This window comes from Pinus tabuliformis, chromosome J (genome assembly GCF_031772625.1).
Source record: "Pinus tabuliformis cultivar Carrire ecotype Pingquan chromosome J, CPIR1, whole genome shotgun sequence".
NCBI classification, from domain to species: Eukaryota; Viridiplantae; Streptophyta; class Pinopsida; order Pinales; family Pinaceae; genus Pinus; species Pinus tabuliformis.
In genome coordinates this window covers 770,889,366-770,910,687 of record NC_142295.1, presented here as the reverse complement: position 1 = coordinate 770,910,687, position 21,322 = coordinate 770,889,366, and positions in this window count along the sequence as shown.

Genomic DNA, 21,322 nt, shown 5'->3' with positions numbered 1-21,322 from the left:
TATAAATGAAACTATTGATTGATTTCCTACATGAAGTGTCATTTTACACCTTTATGGCTTAATGTTCCTTGAACTATTAAGTATGCTGAGTACAATATTGTGTGCTATCAAATTTTTCATTGTTGTTGTTTGCTTGTTTCAGGTATTTGAAGGAAGGAAACAGAAGATAGTTGGAGTGAGGAAGCAAGATCATCACCAAGTGGAATAGCATTCTAAGAGGTAGGCCCTCTTAATTGATTCTAGCTTAAGGAGATTTCCCATAGATTGTTTTTTTGTGGCTAGATCCACTCTCTCGGGCTAGAGGAATTGTTTTTGTCCAAACTGAGAATTTACTTGCACCACAAATTGGAGACTCCACTAGGGAGCCAATCCTTCTGTTTGATTGATTGTCATTTTATGGTTTTGTGTGAACTTTTCTAGTATCATTGTTTCCCTTTAGTGTTCTCTGCATTGCTTGGTTTACTGCTCTAAGCCTGAAATTTACATTGGAAACTCTAGTCTTACCCTTCGAAAATTCTTAATTTTTTCCTTGAATCCTCGATCAGCGTGTTTATTTATCTGACAATTGCACCGATCAGAGCGAGTTTCTCAAAAATAGTCGCACCGACCCCCTTCTCGCACTTGTTGTCAGTTAGGGAGTTGCATCGATTCCTGTAGGTGGAGATCAGGGTTTACCCTAGATCATAGCTAGTGTGTCTTGCCCTTCTGATTTCTGTCTCTTAGCTTGTTTTGACTGTCTTCTCCCTGGCTAGAAAGCTCTTTTATCTTGGTTTGTATGCTTGTTCGATTTGCATTTTCTTCACTTGGTTTCTTGAGTTCTTGGATGGTGTATAACCCTAGGGCATTTAGGTCGTCACCCATTCTCTTTTTTATGTGCTCAACAAGTCAAGTAGGTAGTCAAATTTGCTCCTTGCATTTCATTTGATTAGTCCTTTTGTTGCTTTGATTTCCATTTAACAAGTTTCAAAAGTTTCATTTGTCATTTGAACGTCTTTTTTTAGGCATAGATCACATTTCTCATCTTGTTATTGGTTGGATTTTTGCTTCACTCGTTTGAAAAGAATTCTCTTTTGTGCTTTATGTTTGCTTGTGATTGATTGTATTGGAAATGTTTCATTGAAGTGTTTGTGAAAGATTCATTCCATCATTTCATTGAAAAATACATAATTCTAGTTTGTTGAATCAATATGTTACATTAGTTAGCATCATTGAAGGCTAGAGTTGCATCATCACTTGCATTGGAAAAGAAATGAATTCTCTTTACTGGTGAAAGGACTACTTGAAGTGCATTTGATAGGAAAGTTAGGAATTGGAAAGAGTTTTTTCATAATTTTGTTTTCAAAAGAAAAATAGTGAAAAAGTCATTTTTCTTTCAAATGCTTGTTTTGTTGCATTTGAGTTTGTTTTCTACTCTCATTAGTGTAGACAATTCATTGAATTATAAGGGTCTTGTCTCATTTAGCTACGTATAGGTGTTTTTTCGAGTCACATCGATAAGGCCTGAAAACCGAGACATAATTTCAAGATCAACTCTAAAATGTACTCAATTAACCTAAGGCGCATTTGAAATCTAACAATAACATTTTAGAAGGTTTAGGCTAGAGATGTGTTCTGGTGTCTTAAAACCTAGCAGTGATCGTTCGCTTCGATACTAGACATCGCTAGCACGGATTTGTGCTCCCTGTACCATCAGGTATATAAAAGGAGACCCCACTAGGTTGCAATCCTTTATCCATAGGAATCTGACTCTACTGCCTTGTAAATGTGATACACCAAACACAACATTTAGGGAGATTGCCTGCCCATACTTCTCGGTTCGTGGGGAGGTATTCTACAATTCACGGTTACCTGGTAATCCTTTTTACCTAGATCATCTTGAGTAGTCATTTTGATCTTTTTGACTTCCTAAATATAAAATATCACCTTAGTGCTTCTCCTTTCTATCTCTCTTCAAACTGAAAGTTATAGTGTCACATTTTCTTCTTTCTCGGTTCTTAAAACATGAAAGAGAACCAGTTTCTTTTTGCATCTTAAAGAATTGTTTCCCACGATATCATAACATTCTTGTTAGTCTCTTTTAGACCACATTGTGAATATACCTTTAAATACATTTTAAAGCCCTTGAAATCAATCTCGTTTATGGATATTTGAGACAAAATCATCGTGGCAGAACCAACTGATTCGCCTAGTTCCTCTTCCTCTCCTATGTCTAAAAGATTGTCTGAGGAGCCTTTTATTGAGTTGCCACATTCACTTGAGGACCAAGGTGTTGAGCTTGGAATTGTTCTGAGTATTCAACCTTTGTCATCTCATCCTCCCCCATCAGATACTGGGTCACTTTCTGACACTGGCCTAGAATCTCCAGATAATCCTATCCAGACTCCTAAGAGTCCGCCAACTTTTGAAGGTCAGCTTGGACTGGTTGTTTATCCTCTGAATCCTTTGTCCGATCCTGTTGTGATATCACCTCAGCGTCCATACAGTCCATACGATCAGTCGGGTATTCCTTTGGAATTATCCCCTCAAACATCTTTGGTAGTCCGTTGTTGCATATTTTCACCCATAGAATTAGAAGGGGAAATCCCAGTCTCCTCTCCGAGTCACTCGAAGGTTTCCACTCCATGCACAGTTGAGGAGCAGGAATATCCTTTCCCTCCTTCAGTTTTCCCTTACACAAGAACCATTCTGACCAATGTTCATCCCGAGTTACCTTGTAATTACGTGACTTTAGCTCAGTTGGTTTTAGGCATGCCTACTACCTGATCACTATATCACAACCCTGTGTGGGCATCTGGCGCTATGCCCACGATAGGTCTACTCATTCAGAACCTGCCATCCCAACAAATGGTTATTTCTACAGTTACTTTAGTCTCAGTGCAACCCACCATTCCAAATCCTCTTGTTTCGTCAGTTCAAGTAACCAGTCTGGTTCAAACGACGATCTCAGGTCATCTCGTTGTTAGTTCTTTCATCCCTCCAATAAGTGGAAAAGTTGTGCCACCGACTGGGGGGAAAGTTTGAATGTGTCTATGATATCTGGTACAACCAATGTGATTGGTTCACAAGATCACATGATTGGCATGAACCAACCCTCTTCGGGTGCCATTTCAAGTCCTACTGGTCCTCCTGGATCAAGTAATGTCCATTACCAATAGCCCAATGTTGGTTTGTCTGGGTCAAGTCACGTCTAGTACCGGTAGCCCAATATGGCTCAAGATCAGTACCAACCTCCTTATGTTCCATATGGATCACAAGTGATGGCTAATCTGCCATACATCTCTTATCCCAGACCTTATGTCTAGCCTGGTCCGTCTGCTGCACCCGGTTGGTATGGACAAATATAGTTTGGGAAATTCAAGCTATCATTCCAGGTGTTGTTCAAGTAACTTTTCTGCAGCAAGGAAAACTCCTGCAGTAGCAAGGGAAACCTCTGTTCCAACAAGGACCATCCATGTAGTAGCAAGGCCAAATGACACTGCAGCAGGGACAACTGCAACAACCGTAGGGGAAACCCTCACAACAGTTGCAACAAACCATGCAGTCACAAATTCAATTTGCGCCGCAATCCTCCCAACCTATGCCTTCGCAAGGTCAACCTCTGCAGCCGCAAGAAAAACCTTTACAGCGACAAGGGAAGCCCTTGTAGCAACAAGGTCAACCCGGGCTGCAGCAACCCTTATACTCATATCAACAGGGTCAACCCTTGCGAGGGCAAGGCTAGGGTCAAGTCCTATAGCAGTAGGCATAAAATCCTTATGTCCAAGGGCAACAAGTTTAGCCTTCTTTTGTCCAAGGACAACAAGTCCAAAATCCTTATGTCCAAGGGAAGCAAGTGCAGAATCCTTACATCTAAGGGTAGCAGGTCTAAAACCCTTTCGTCTAGGGGCAGGAAGTCCAAAAACCTTATGCTCAGGGATAACAAGTGAAAAATCCATATGTCCAAGGCCAATAGGCTCAACAAACTTTTAACCCATATGTTTCTTATCAACAGCATTTGGCCAAACAGTTTCAAGGCTTTCAAGGTCAAAACCCTTCCTATGGGCAAGGTAACCTACAGTGGGGGAAAAATAAAATGCCATATGGACAAAATCCTCCACTATGGGGACAAAATCCTTACCAATAGGGATGGGCCTCACCAGTTGGGCCCCCTTATCAACCTCAAATGCCTTTTAATACCCAATTTCCATTCTTAGATACGCTAGAATTTCCAGATGTGTCTAGACTCACAAATGACCCGATTCTTCATTCACCATACTGGCCTCCAGTTCCATCCAAGATTCCAAGAGATTTTCCAAAGTTTGAAGGAAAAGTGAAAGAGGATCCTCAAGCCCACGTGATGGCATAGAACCTCTGGTGCTCCTCGAATTCCTACGTTTATTATTCCATTCGTCTTCATCTTTTCCAATGAACTGTTACAAATGCTACAACCAAGTGGTATATTGAGCTACCTAGAAATACCTATCATGGCTTTAACACTCTTGCCATGGAATTTCTCACACATTTCGATTTGTCGATTGGCTAAATTGGCACCCATATGCTAACGTCGCTCAAGAAAGACACTGGGACTAACATCTCCGATCACATCCATGAATGGAGCCATATGTGCCATCTGATTAAGTTTGAAATTGGTGATCAGTTTTTGATCGAGTGGTTCACCAAATCATTTGTCAACAAGATTTCTGAGGACATTGCTATGGGTGGATGCATCACTAAGGAACAAGCCATCGCGTGTGCCCATTATCTACACATTGTCTATTCACAGTCCGACAAGCTATACGATGTGTTACCCAATGCACCTAGACCATCATCTGATCTGACAACATCTTAGTCTCTGGCCACACCTCTTATTGATGGAGTAATTGGTTCAGTGACTCAGACCCCTACCAAATCTGCTTCCAAACAGAAGTTGGTCTCCAACACTTCTCCCAGTGACTCCTCTCACAATTCATCCAGCCCTGGTAAAACCTCAAAGGTTCACACTATCAAGTCTACCATAGTGGATAAATCCTCTAAAGGAAAGAAGAAAGGCAAAGGCAAGGGTAAAGTCGATGCCCCAAAACAAGGTCCTCCTAAGTCGTCTGCTAGTGATGCTTGCCAATGGAAACCCAAGTATCCATGCCTCATCTATGAGGAGAATCACTATACTAAGGATTGTCCCAGATGGCCCTAAGTTAGTCGTTTGATCAAAGGGAATCCAACTGTCCTGAAAGAGCCCTTTCCATCTCAACAGACTCAAATGGTAGACTAGCCTCAGTCATCTGCTCCGTTCGGTTCATAAGTGTTCATGATGAGTACCCCGATCAATGTGGCTACGAGGTCAAAAGATTATCAAACTCCTATCCCGTGAGTAGGGAAAGAAAAAGGAGGTACCCCTTCTTATTCTGCCCCATCCAATTTTGGTCCTTTCCATATAGAGTGACCTAATCCTGATTCTGCCATTCGACCACCTTCTCGAGGTGTGCTTCGAAAGTCCTCGTACAATCCTAATGCTTGAGCCACTCAACATTATAACATTGTTGAATATTTGGGTGAATCACCATCAACTATGTCTGCTCTCTAGGTCCTCCAAATTTGTCCTTCTCAGTGGAAATTGTTACTGTCAGTTATTGGGGGTTTTTGATCCAGCTGACTCTAATCTCATCTATTTTGACCTGGAAAACCACGTTCCACATTTGCCTCATCAAAATTCCTTTCTCATTCAGGTAATAATAAATGAGAAAACCATTAATAGGACCATCATTGATGAAGGTGATTCTACCTGCATCATATATGTTTCTTGTTGGAAGGAAATTGGTTCTCCTACTCTAAACCAGTCCCCTAACACTCTGGAAGCTTTTGACGAGTGTGATTCGCAACCATTTGGTGTCCTTCCCAACCTTGCCATTACTTTGGAGGGCAAGACAATACACGTCGAAGTAGAGATCATTGACACTAATCTTAACTACAATCTTCTACTCGGACAGAGCTAGACCCATGCCATGTACGTTGTAGCCTCCTACCTTTTCCATGTGATTCATTTTCCCCATTAAGGGAAGATATTCACAGTAAACCAACTATACTTATTCGCCTCTTCCTCCTCGAATGACAATGTTCTATATGTCAAGCACACCAATGCTCCTTATGAGAGTGTCAGGGTAGGACTCTTTAAAGATCCTACCTTGATGGGCATCTTTCACTCCCACCTCCTCATGTTGCCTCTGTCAACATGATTTCAGTCAAGTCTAATCCTTGGGTCATTCCCTCACCGAATATTGTTGATACATGGGGCAAGATTATGCCATTAAGTCCTGCCGAAATTGATTACATGGAAATTGTTTTGGCTTCACCTTCGGTATCCTCTAATCATTCCATTTTCAATGTGTATTCTCACTGCCCATGGCTTGGTTTTGGCCCGACGGTCATGTCTATGTGTCTTGAGAATTTCTCTTCTCTGTTGCCTATTGACATGTTGGTTTCGCTTGACATTGTCAAGTTCTTTCAACTGGGGGCGCCTTTATCTCTTCATAGATTCAAGGTTTTTCTCCCTCCCCGAGTTTTTACCGATTGTCCATTATTGCAATGGGGTTGCCATCTTATGACTTGTAACCCTCCCTCACCCAGGGGGCATGGGGGAAGATCCTTATATTAGTTCTACTCTATTATTTGGCCAAGTCGATGCTTACTCATCATGTCAATAGTAAAACTCTATTTTTCATCTGTGTTGATTGATTACCAAGTCCGAGCATGGACTCTCTCAAAAAGTAATGTGCTTAGGACATCTTACATGGTTGCTTTTGTACAATAGTGTGTTATTCATTTTTGTATAGTGTGGTTTGGTGTGTTGTTTTGCAAGCAACCTTCCTACTTATTATGTTTTTCCCTGCTTTGCAGATGTCAATGTCTCCTCACATCGGTTTCACTGATGGTGCTTGTCATAATACCCAGATTCTGTCATCCGTGGCATGGGACATTTATCACCCCCATGGTAAGTTGATCAATCTTCAAGGTATATGTCTAGGTCAAACAACTAATAACATCGTTGAGTATAGCGCAGTGATCAAATTTTTGTCAGAAGCTATCACTCTTGACATCCAATAATTGGTTGTCAACCTTGATTCACAGCTTGTCGTCCTTCAACTCAATGGGAAATATCCCATCAGAAACCCTCAGATATTGAGAATGTACCTATGTATTCGTATACTAGAAAGAAATTTTGATTACATTACATATCATCATATTCCTAGACACATGAATAAATTAACAGATTCGTTAGCTAATTATGTGTTGGATATACATTTGCGAAACATGTCAAAACTCGATATACAAAAACATTTGTACCATAGTAAGAAAGGAAGTACAACATATGTGTGTGTGTGTGTGTGTGTGTGTCAGTAATGTTTGTCATACATCAAAACCTTAAAACATAATATGTGTGTTCAAATACATCAATGGCTCGTAGGCCTTATACATCCGTGGCTTGTAGTCCTAAAAACTGTGGAATGCTAGACCTATGCACTAAACAACATGATGCTCATGGTAGCATGTAACTACTTGGATTATGCAAGTTAGCAGTCGGTGAATCTGATCTGATACTCCCACTGTATGCCTCTGATACTGGTGTGGGACATCACCTATCCAGGCATACTCTGGGATCCCATTGGTTAATCCCTGGAGATTCCACACGATCTCTTACTCATTGTGGCTTCCCTCCTGATAAGGAGTGACCTCGAACTGTCAGGAAACACACCTGGAAATCAGGGACATCCCTATAGGGTGTTCTGGTCCAACATCTACGTTCATAAAATCAAAATTTCATGAACACATATATCTAAAAAACAATAAAAAACATCAAAAATTAAATTTTTTTGTTTTTACCTCCATCATCATAATCCTCCCCCTCTAGGAGCGAAATATCTAGATCACCACGGAAGTCCGTACCGTTGTAAGGCCAATCCTCCACTACAATCAGCTGTCATCGTAGCCATGAGAAAAAGGCAGGGTTATACGACATATGTTGGCCCTCGGTAATACTAGGCATCAACACACTCCAACGGACCATCCGTGGGTCTCATGGCAATGGTGGTTCCACCTCATCTAGATGGTAATGGAACAACGGAACTCGCTCTAGGAAGAAGGTCACTAGCATAGACCTATAACAAAACTGCTTCAGGTTTCTTACCTTAGCTTTTGATAGCTAGCACTTCATGTTGACTTTCATAGATTCCGCCCAGTTAAAGATAGTGGGCACCATGCAGTTGATAACATAATAAAACTTTGACTTCTTGGTCTCATGTTGTGCTTGGGCCCCAACCACTCTATTGATGGTCAGTAGCAACACTCTCAGCACAAGATCTCGAATAGTCATAATGTCGACCTTGACACTTTTTGATTTGAGTGCTTCTGGGAAATGTTCTACAAGTAGCATAGTCACACTTGCCCCAATAGGCCTTGACCCATATACATTGACTGGATCCCCTCTCCAGTACATTATTGTGACAAAATAAATGTCTAAAGTTTCCAACTCCAACACTTGGTCACCAATCATGAAAATTTCCTGATTCACTTCCCAGAGACTGATCAAATACTGTAGAAATTAGGGTTGAGCCCATAGACCTAGTGTAAGGAAGAATTTGAGGAGCCCACAGTTCCTCAAAGCATCCAAGCAATTTAGGTCAATCATTGCTTGAGTGTCAATATCCTCATCCTTGTGTTCCTTCCAATCCACCATTTTTCACAATTTTTTCCCTGCAAAAACCATATAATCAAGTCAATATTTATCTTTGGCTAGAGAAATTTGGATTCAAACAGAAAAATTGAGCAAAAACAAGGATAAGTTTTGTTCACAGTGTCGGCGTGACTGTTTTAAAAACATTAGTTTCGATGGCGTGATTGACAGTTTTAGCAACCCCCAATCGGCGCAATTCCGTACCTGGAAATTGCGTCAGCAGAGGGTGAATTTTTTTGACAAAACCTCCTCATGAAATCCAAAATATGGCTAAAAATGGGTGAAATAAGTATGAAAAGGGAGCTTAAGGTCTTGGCTCTTACCTATAACTAACGGATCAACGAATGACCTCCCGGATCTCCTACAATCTGCTCCAGAAAAATTAGGGCACAAGTGGGTAAAAATCTCTTCACACAAAGGTAAAATGGTAAATGGTAAAAAATAATTAGTTTTCCCTCCTTTTATTTGTTTTTTCATGAAATATTAGGTTTTATAAGTATTTTTGACCTATTTTTCCTCAGAAACTGGATAATGCATTTACCTTTTCGTGCAGTGACAGGTGACAGATTGTCAATGATGGCAATGGAGTCACATTTCAGCTCTTTTCTCGACTCATAAATCTCAAATGAAAAGATCGTCAACTATTTTTCCATTTTTGACTCGTAAAAGAGAATAAAAATGGGGTGTCCACTTTCAAGCTCTTTTCCAACTCTTTAAACACAAAAATATTGCCAAGCTCTTATCGTTTTGAACTCATTAAAGGCTCCGAAACACCATTCACCCAGTAAACGTTTACCCCTTTTTTGGGCTAGGATGAACTATTTATGAATAGGGTACTCCTTGACTAAAATGGTCAAGCGGTTCTCTCAAGTATTGTTTTCTACCTTTTTGGGCTCGACAGACACAAATGTACGAAAAGGGACCATGTGGATTTTTCTTTTCCATGTCTTTTTCAAACTCTCTAAACATGAAAAAGATACTAAGTTACACCTTTGTCAGAGTCGTTAAAATAGTAAACGACATTGGATTCGTCACCATGATGGATGTGAGCTTCTCCTTCCTAGGGCTCATTAAACTTACTAGGTTGGATTCGTCTGAAGGATAAACTTACAGTGAAAAGGATACCCTCCTTTTCATCATTGACCTTCCTGGCTTGTGCCATTCATTTTTTCCTTCCACTTGATCTCTTCCACGTCATCATGACCACTGATCCTATGGATCCAAAAGCTTCCAAACTCCAGAATCGTGTTGCTGATATGTTCAAGAGTTAGTCCCTCTATAGTTACACTTACTCCTGATTCTCTATATCATCTGAAATCATTTGCATCCCTTTGTCTCATGTCGATGATGTGGGATACATCATGGCCCTCCTTCAACACAGTCCCTTCCTGTCGAATTCATTTCATTATCTAGGAAGATGGCCGAGAGACTCCCATCTAGTACCTTAGAGTTTGCAGGCCCTAATGGCAAGTTCTTCACACTCAAGAATAAGCTCACATCATTGTCTTTTGATCGAGTGATTTCACGGGTGTTCAACATTAGTTCCTTTATTTACATTCCATCAACTGTGCTACTGGTACCTTGAGATCCATTATCATTATTGGTGGTTTCTCTCGTGCTTGTTAATGGTTCACATCATTCACCGATAATCAAGAAACTTCCTGGCAGTTTCGACTTCAACACATTCATTCACATGTTAGGATTTGTACTTTGATCGGGTCATTTGGAGTGCAAGAACATGGGCTAAGATTACACAAGTCCAGGTTGTGAGGCGATGTGACATGATCATGTTGATATACATGTCTCTTTCAGATGGATGGCTGCTACCATACCATGAGTTGTTATATGTGATCCTTCTCATTATTGGATGGCTACAACCATACCTTGGTTTTGTTATGATCCTTTCTATTGGATGGTTGCACCCATGCTTTGGATCCATTTACATGATCATTCTCTGGATGTATGCATCCATAGCACGATTCATGTATCATTATTCAAAGTTTTTAGTGATGTATATGTATCTATGCTTGCCTACAAGTTTTCCGATGATGGACTCTAGTTCCCTGCTTCCACTTATAAATCATTTCACCCCACTCTAGTTCGACCTTCAAGCTTTATGGGGCATTTGTTACACAACATTTTGCCACTTTACCTGTACACCCCATCCAGGATACTGGAGGACCTCTATAGTTAACCCAATAGGCATTCCCATCATGAAGAAATGCCCAATATGTCCCTCTTCATGAGTAGAATAATTCCCCTTTGCATCATTTCCCAAGAATTTTCCTTTTATCCTAGTTTAGAAGATCGACGCTACTGACAAGTTTCCTCCTTGCGCTGATTTGCAGAGATTAAAACTAGCCCTTGTGTTGTACGGAGTGACTGAGCCATTTTCTAGTTATTCTGATCCTTTTTTGGAAGGTTTTTTAAATATGGAGTTGAAGCTTACATGTCTAGAAGCTTCGTAACGGAAGTGTGGTAGATGGTTGGGCCAGATGGAGCTGAGGAAGTCAGTTTGGGCTCCTTTCCCCTATTAGGATGGAATAAAATGAAGAGATAAGACCTTCTCCCATGATGAGAGGAATCATCTCCCATCCATCCAAGCTATATAAACCTCTCTTTTCCCAAGCTAAAGTAGTTTTGGAGTGAGTTTGAATGATCAACAAGTCATCTATAGCTTGTAGTTTTCTAATGTATGTTTGAGGGAGAATAGATTACTTTTGGTTTGGTTTGAGACTATAGGGAAAGAGGCCTTTAAATTTTCATTTCTGAGGTTATCCATGAAGTGCAAACATATGTGTGGGAACGTGGATACATCGGAGGAAGCCAACAATGTCAAGGTACCGGTTGTAATCTCTTTTTTATTTATATAGATGCAACTATTGATTGATTTCCTACATGAAGTGTCATTCTACATATTTAAGGCTTAATGTTCCTTGAGCTATTAAGTAGGTTGAATACAATATTGTGTGCTATCACATTTGTCGTTTTTGTTGTTTGCTTGTTTTAGGTATTCGAAGGAAGGAAACATAAGATAGCTATAGTGAGGAAGCAAGATCATCAACAAGCGGAATATCATTTTAAGAGGTAGGCCATCTTAATTGATTCTAGCTTAAGGACATTTTCCATAGATTGTTTGTTTGTGGCTAGACCCACTCTCTCGGGATAGAGGAATTGTTTGTGTCCACACTAAGAATTTACTTGCACCACACCACCCTATAACTACCCCCTCCCATAATTACCCAATTTCACTAACCTTCTAGGGTAAACATGAGACAAAGAGATACTATGACATGACTCGACCTCCAAGCTTTATTTATGGAAGTGGGGCCGACAATGACAACTCACAGGCATCCCTCAAGGCTTACAAGACACTCAGGGGCCAAAGAACCACCCCAGGTGACCAAACCCTAAGTTGAATCTACTTTTATCACAACTTAACCCCCAACCACATGCACAAGCCTACAAGGATGCATTTATAGGGCTCTGACCACACGTATGGCACTGATTCCATGTGTTTATAGCCCAAAACATCTAGTTTAGAGGGTGTGATCTCGAAATCTAAGCCACAATTCCAGGCCAGCCTCTAGACCACTGCCCATAATTTTCTAAGGCTTTCGAGAATCATTATTGACATGAGGACAAAGATAAACATTCAAACTTAAACCAAGAACTTGACCTAGATTTCTTAGAACACACTAAAAGTTTCGTCAAACACATGGAAAACATGTAAGCTATAGGTCATGAATGCATATCTGATCATAATAGTCAAATATTCATCTTAGAATCACCAAGAAGGATCTATTCCCTCTCCAAATAGGTGCAACAACACTTATTAGTCCATAAATTCATCAATCAATTAATAACTAAATGATTCATGATAAGAGCCCTAGATGGTACACATCATATAACCAACATATAACCAGAAAATATGCATCATAGAAACCACAGAAACTCAACCATAATATCACCAATATAACACTACAAATTCTCATAGATCAAAGTAAGGAAATGTCTCATATTAACTTAGGAAAATACCAACCAATCCATGGACTTCCATATATCACCTGACCATAGATTGGGTTGAACCAAATCTCTCTTCATCCAATCACCCCTCACACCATATTCCAAGCATGAATGTGGGATCTCGTGCAATAAACCAAGAAAAAACCAAACCATGGCTTTCAGAGGCCAAACCAGCTCAACCCTCGACCATTGTGTTTCCACCTCTATGATCAAACATCACTAACATTAATGAGATCATTGTCTAGCCAAGCTGGCCAGTTCTCCAAGAACTAGTATCTCAACCCACAACCTTCCAATGCTATAGAGTGTTTGTCCAACCCAGCTCCAAGGACTAGTAGCTCAACCCACCAAAAGCCCTAGAGCATTTGTCCTAACGTAGGATCTAGGACTAGTACCTAAACCCAAGTTGTTCTAGAGCTTCTAGAGCATTTTTTCCAACCCATATCCATAAGGAACATGAGCACCAATCAGAAAAACAATCAAGTGGAAAAGTCCACAACACCATGGCTATCCGAGAAATGGAAAGGCAAGGCTAAAACCACTGTCAATCTAAGAAAATCCCCATGCCAATGACAACACATAACTAAAAATCACATGCATATACCATGAATCCATAAATCAGTAAGGAAATCACACATGCAACCTATTACCTGCATAGAAATATAGTTCTAGTTGTTGGTCCAACTGTTCTCTTGCACTTTCCAAATCCAATGTATGCCAAAGTGCTCCAATATTTCTCTAAGTGTGCAATAGTGTGAGAGAATGAGAGAATAGAAGAGCGATCCAAAACTGGACAGAAAAAAGGTTGTGAACTAATCTTCATAAATATTTTTTGTCATTAAGGCCTCTATTTTCTTCATTTTCCTTCATATTTCCTTCAATTTCCCTCTTATACAAATTTGTGTCCCTTCACCTTCCTTTTCTCGTATTTCCTTCATTTTCATAAATAAAATGCTAATTATTATCCCTTTTTCTTTTCCAATGCCTTTTCCAATTTCCATAGCCATAAATTAATCACCAGTGATACCCCATCACTATGTGTTTCCCAACATTCATCTTGGAATACATGTCCCATGGCCTTGGTCTAATTTTTTTACATATAGAATCAACCAGGGGCTATCACAACATTGCATGTAGCAAGTTGCATGTGTGCTTTCCTTGTTGATATTTGAGTGCATCATACACGATATTGGTTACTTGTTTTCATTAGCATGGGATTTTTCATGGATTGACAGTTGTTTCAACCATTCCTTGCCATTTCCTGGATAGTCATGATGTATTGGGTTCCTTGTTTTAGTTAAGCTTTGTATGATTGGTAGATTTTGGATCTTGGTTGAGGTGGTTTCAAGACAATTCCCAAGGGTTGATGGTGGAGATGGGCTTTCTCCTATAACTCTTGACAGGTGGGTGTAGACAAGAGAATTCCTCTAGGTATGGTGAAGAAAGTATAAGCATCCAATATTGTTTGGTTTTGGTGATTTCAAGACCAACTTAGGTGAAATTTCTATGGTTGAGGGTTGAAGTGGTTTAACCTCTAGAAGCCCTGGTTGGTTCTGATTTGGATTATCCCATGTGATCCCATGTTCATGCTTAGAATATGGCATGGGGGTGATTGGCTAGAAGAGAGATTTGGTTCAGTCCAATCCATGTTTTGGTGGTACATGGAAGCCCCTTACCTGGTTGGAATTATGCATATGTTAATATGTGTTATTCTTTATTAATGATCAATGAGCATAAGTGTTGATTCACTATTGTTTATATGACTAGTTTTTCATGGATTCATTTTGGTTAAACACTAGGTACATGCATGGTTTATTTCTTATTATATGATGTGCTCTAGTCCTATATCTAGTTCATGGTTTGATGGCTCATGGTTGATTTATATGAATGCATGTGCTAATCGGTGTTTTATTATAGCTAGTGCAAGAGGGAAGAAAGCCTTCTTGATGAATATATTATGATCTAATGAAAACAATGAACAAACTATGCATTCATGACCTACAGTTACCATAGTCACAAAGTGTTTGTATAAATGAATAATTTGGACCTTCAACTTTCCTGGGGTGTAACTTTGGCATATGATCTTCATTTGGATATCATAATACCTCGTTTCGAAGGTATCAACATGGAGGCCTAACAAAGAGCTTATAAATTAGGTTTTGGCACATTTTCAATGTCTCTGTTTTTCCTAAAACTTTTGTTTATGCCCTCAAAATGGCCTCGAAAGTTTAGGACCTGAAAAAACCACCAAAAATAGAAATTTGTGTTAAATTTAAGGAAACGAAACTGAAAGTAAATTGTGTTGAGTCAAGTTAGGTTGATAACTGTGTGATCATGTGTCATTGGTTGTTTGCAACCAACTCTGGACATGTGGACCCCATTTTCAATAAGTGCATCTTGGAAATTGGGTCATGCATAGTAACTCTCATCTCATGTTTACCTTAGTGAGCAGGTTAAATTGGGTAAATGTGGGGTGTTGTGTTACAATATAATATATAGTTGTAACAATGATCTACATCTACGAACAAGGTTTTTCTAGTTGTGACATATCACCATTTCCATTTATCAAACCTCATAGGCGAAGTTTCTCCAACATTTCACTTCTCACATATAAAGGAATTTTTTCTTTTCCACATCATGTTTCTAGTTAAATATGTTTCATGCCTAAATCCATTATCTTTCAAATAGCTTACAGTGTTCACATATTTCCTATATTTCTATGTTCATGTGTTTGTTTCACCTATCATAAGAAAAACTATATTTCCACGCTTAATTGTGAATATGAATTGATAGTAGGTGATTGTTGTGGTTATCTTATGTCTCAGTAAAAATTTCATTTAAGGGAGGGAGCTAGTTAGTATCGAATATTGATTTCAATATATAAGGAAAATTACTTATAGGATCTCAATCTTAAAGAAGTATTAGTAGAGGATTCAGGACTCATTAAATCTAGTTGACCTAACTACTGCTTGTGAGGTAATGATCATTGAAAGTCTGATGCAACGTAAATATATGAGATGATTTGGATATGTTGGATTTGGTTAAACATAATCCCTTTTTGGTCAAAACTTGCCAAAGTCTAAAGAAATGGCATCTAGTAGTAGCATTTCACGTTATACAATAGAGCAATTTTGTTTCTTTATTGAAAAACTTGCATTGGTGACAAATCAATATCAAATTTGATAATTTCCTTCTTTATTTATATAAAATATGATTTTTCTCAAATGTTTAGAAAATTTATGTATGTCAAATTAGATTTGTGACTCTATTACATGTCCAGGAAAATGCTTCTACAATTGATTTTTCATTTATTGCGTTGGGTGCCACTTTATTTCTATTTTCAAAATTTCATATCATGTAAAATGCTAATTAAGTATTTTAATACCAACAAGTATCTTTGATAATAATGTAGCCTAAGTTTTGGATAGACCTAGGAAGTTCCATCAAGAATGAAAACAACTAGATTCAACGAAAATTTTTGGCAAAGGAAACTTATTTAGGGTCTATTGGCTCCACAATATATATTTTTATTTTAGTTTATGGGGAAAAACTCTTTGTAGAAAATACATGGGATTCCAGGGTAGTTATATGTAAAATTTATTCAGTTGACTATTGATCATGAGCCAAATATTGAAATTCAAAACATCAAGAAGAAGGGTGGATTTGTGATAATCCTACTAGGTAACTACTACAAATGTTCCACATAGATTAATTTTAATGAGAACATAGTTAAATATTATTTTTGTTTGTAGTTTTGTAATTCTACATTTAATGTTCTAGGTCAAGAGTAACATTTGAATGGTTGTAGGGGGAAATTGTATTCTCAATGGCATTTTTGTATACATATTAGGATATGTACCTCGAGTTAATGGTAAACTTGTTGTAGCTAGTGATTTTGGTGACAAGAGCTTGAAGAAACATCTAAGTTCAGAACCATATGTGAGAGACATGACCATAGATGCAACCATAAACTTTCTCATTTTGGCTAGTGATGGATTATGGAAGGCAAGGAATTTTTTCCAATCACTAGCTTATTTGAATTGTTACTATTAGATTATTTTCTTTTTCATACTCATCTCATGGGAGGAAGCATTGACATAATTTTTTTATTACTATATTGAAATTAATTTTACTTGAATATACTTCTACCTGAATACCTAAGAGAGTTGTTTTTAAGTGCCTAAAGAAACATGTCCCAAGTACTACAAAACAAAGATAGGTTTTTTTATCCCTAAGGTGACAAATCAGAGGAGTATTTATCTATCCAATACCTAGAATTGCAGTTAGCCTTATTCCTTAACTCATTCAAAAGGAATGCAAAAAACTATATCAAGAATGGGAGGTGGATGGATTAACATCGTCGATCTCACCAGTGGAACTAATACCTGTAGGGAAAATAGAATCTTCTAGGAAATAATATGTAATTATTACCATAAATACTTTGAAAGCATCAAAGAATATAAATCAAATATTCTAAAGTTCAATTATGTCAATTAAATTAAATCTACCAAAAAATTGCTTGACCTTTGCGCAGTCTTTTTCACATGGCAAAATATTATGACAAATTTGCATCCACTATTGCAAATAAACCCATCCCCATGAAAACCCAATTTAAGATAGTGAATAAAGAAAAAGAAATAAGAAAATAATTATATTAATGCCCACAAGTGAAAAAAACAAGTCAATAGGATTTGGAAGAGCAATGTTTTACAACAATAATGAAGAGTTCCTAGAGCAGCTTTGAAACATTCTAAAATGTATAATGCCCACAAATGACCAAAATATTTCAACAGGACTGGGAAGAATAATGAAAATGATTGACAACAATAATAAAGATTGTCTGCAAAATCTCTAAAACAATCTAAAATCTATGTTAGATAAAGAAAGGAAGAGTTGAGAATAAGATGGAAAAGGGGTCATGGATCATTCCCACTTCCTCTAATTTATCTAGAACTAGATTTGTATTAAGATACGAATAATTCCAAACAATGAATAATAAAAATGGATACACAATAGCCTAGCACAATTATGGTTTCATTAATAAATAAGTGAATAGACATCAGATTTCTCCCACATACTATAGCACACCTATATTTAAATTAGTTTGGGTGCATAATTTTTCGAGATGGGAATTCATCCTCCTCCATTTGTAAATATTTTCACACATTTAGGAAAAGGAAAAATACATTGAAATGATAAAAAATGAAACTAGTACAGTGAAATAATAATAGTAATAGTAATATTAATAGTAATAAATGAATAATGTGTCAAATTTCAAACCATAGAATTATGTATTTAGAAAAATAAACTCTAAAGCTAGTAGCTTAAGTTTCAAAATATTTAATGAAAATAGAAAATTTGAGTAGCATTGATCTACAAATTCGTATCACTAGAATATATGAATATTGGAAACACAATAAATAAAAACCACTCAACATTTCAATAGTCGTGGCAAGATAATAAAAGTTTGTGCTAACTCCAGTTACTTTTGTGTGCATGATGAGATTAAATTGTCTATAGATTATTGTGTATTATTAACCTATTGTGTGGGTCATGCTAAATGGGTGTGAGATTGAGCTATAGTTTATTAAGTTAAAAATAGGGGTTGCATGATTATAGATTGTACAAAGGTTATGCCATTATGTGTCTAGCATTTTTTTTAAAATCATTACTTCTATATGCAATTTCAAGGACTTCCATAACTCTTCATATAGTCCTTTAAAGGGTGTTATCTCAATGCAAGAGCACCTACCTTAAACGTAGGATGTTAGTGGTTTGATTCCATTGTGCCCTAACATGATTTAATCAACGATATTGTAGCTTATTTTTAATTAAATGATTTTTATATTGATTTATTTGAATGGTGAGCTATCTTTTTGATTTGTTGTTTTATATTGTCTTTAAAGAGAAAAAGGTGATATTATATTGTATTTAAATCTAAATTTTTATTGTCTCTTGATAGACAATAGCTAAGATTAAAGACATTGTCTCTATAAAGACAATATGTCTTTAATTCCAACTATTGTCTCTCGAGACACAAAAATGAAATTGTCTCCTAAGAGACATAATGCTTTTGTTATATACTTTCTTTATAAAAAAAAAAATTAAGGAAATAATTTGAGGTGCTTAATTAAAGACAATATTTAAGGCGATATATAAGTATTTTTTTGTCTCAAATTATGAATATTTACCCAAGAATTGTCTAAAATATTGTCTTTATGATACAGATTCTCTCAACTACTGGATATAACCAAGATTTTTTACTTCTTTGATGTTAGTAGAATTTCATGTGAAAGAGTATGAAGAAACCACATGTGCATATTTTAGAGAAGTTGAAACATAAAGGAAACTATCAATCAAAGAACACACACAGGTTGAGAACGTAGATCACCCATTTTATGTTACGTCTCTAGGCCTAGTGTCAAGAGTGGGGAGGTCATTTCATTAAATGCTACATGATGATGATGAGTACATGATGTATTATTTGCCAATACAAGGAAAAACTTTGTTAACTAGAGTGGCATGTCTCTCCATGAGTCGTTATCCTATAAGAACTCTCGCTCATAAAACCTCTCATTCAACATGACAAAATATCAAGCTCTCACAAGAAGTGGCATACAAGGATCCTCCAACAAATTGGAAATAAGGATCTCAACAACAAATCATAATATCAAAAACAATCAAAAGAAGACATGGCATCAGTTCATCTTATACCTCCACTTCTGGGGATGTCTTGAAAATGCACATCTCTAATGAAGAAACAGAAAAAATGGTTGAATTACTGGCAAAAAATGATGAAATCTGCCTATAAACTTTACCCCTTTTTGGCTTTGCCGATTTTGGGCTCCCTAGGAATCTCAAAGATTCCTCAAATATTCCCTTCTGTGGGTTGACTGAAATTTTGTTGCTTAGATGAAGAAATTTATCTCACCATCCTTTTCCTTGCGAAAAAACTGGGAAAAATGAGTATAAACTCGACATATTTTTCACACCTTCAAAATTCTGCTTGCCCATGGAATCTTGAAGATTCCTCAAAGATTCCTTATATAGAATATTAGTTGAAATGTTCCCTAACATATTCTGTAACAATATTCCAGGAATGTTCTTGAGATTCATGTCTTCATTGGCCTGCTTGTGCCCTCATCTCTCATGTATTCTCCATCACTCTCCATGGTTCCCTTTGAACCATTTGAATGGAATTTTATAACAAAGTGTGATGGTGAATAAGACAAAGTGTGTGGTTGGCACAATTGCATAATAATATTAAGTTACTTATTTTTAGGGTGGTTTTGGGTTCAAAACCCATGGACTCCTCATTTTGGTTATAATATAATTTTTAAACCATATAATATATGGTATATGTATCTCCATATTGTAACGACTCCCAAAACCATGAGAATAAAAATAATGGAGGTTACACCATTCTAAGGTCACATGGGCCTAATTTGAGGTGTCATGTGCCACCATGTGATTCGTCCATGTGCAAGTGTGTCATTGGTCCACATCATATGCCACATACTTTCCATGTGTCGACTTGTGCTATTGCCACATCATCTGCTTGTGGGTCCACTTTGTTTGTTTATTGGGCGATGACATTAGTTTTGTGGGTCCCACTAGACCTGCTGACTTTGTTTTCATGTGGCAGCCTATGGGAGTGCCACTAGGTACCTTGGGTTGAATTTGACTTTGACTTTTTCCTAGCTTTACCAAAACGTTGACTCACCATAACATTTGCATAAGAAATCAGATTGAGGTGTCGTTTGTGTCATTGGAAAGCTTATGATGATATCTTTGATATAATACTAGTTTCATTTCAATGAAAGGAATTTTATTTTTGAGCTTTTCCTGAGACATATTTATTTTCTAAACATTTATGGAGCCATCTGGATCATTCCTCCCTACTAAGGAGCTTTTGGTTCTCCAAAAACATGAACACTATCTGTAATCTGTTGTACTCCCTCATGTGCACAAGAATTTCCTTAACAAGCCACACTTCGTTCTCCTTCACTTTTGTCCTTCAGAGACATAAGTGATGAACTGACACCTATACTCTATGCATACTTGTAATACATCTTGCAAAATAAATGTTCAATTACATGGCCGATCATGACCCAAGTAAGCCCATACTTGCCAAAAATTTATAACACACTCTTTGGTAAAGTTTATATCATAATCATATAGAAACAAATACCCCAACTATCAACAAAAGTCCAAAAACATCATCATGTTGCTTTTCATAAGTGGTGGAAAACGCTTCATCACTTTTACAATCATTTCACAACATGTTATTTACAAAATACAACCACAACAAGCTACTATCTATAAAAAAAACCATCTCTCACTCAACAAAGTGAATAGGTCATATTTCTAAAGTTGTTTCACTTTTTGAACAACTTTACCAACTAGTTCTTGCACGGACGTTTTTCCTTAAGACACTACTCTGGTTGGAGCCTCCAAACATGTGGCTCTCTGATGTCCATCTCTGTTGCAATGGCTATAAAAATTCTTCTTCCTCCAGACCTGCTTAACCTTCTTCCTTCCCTAATGTGGAGAAGGCCTTTCATGACTTTTCCTCTTTCTTGCTGCTATTCT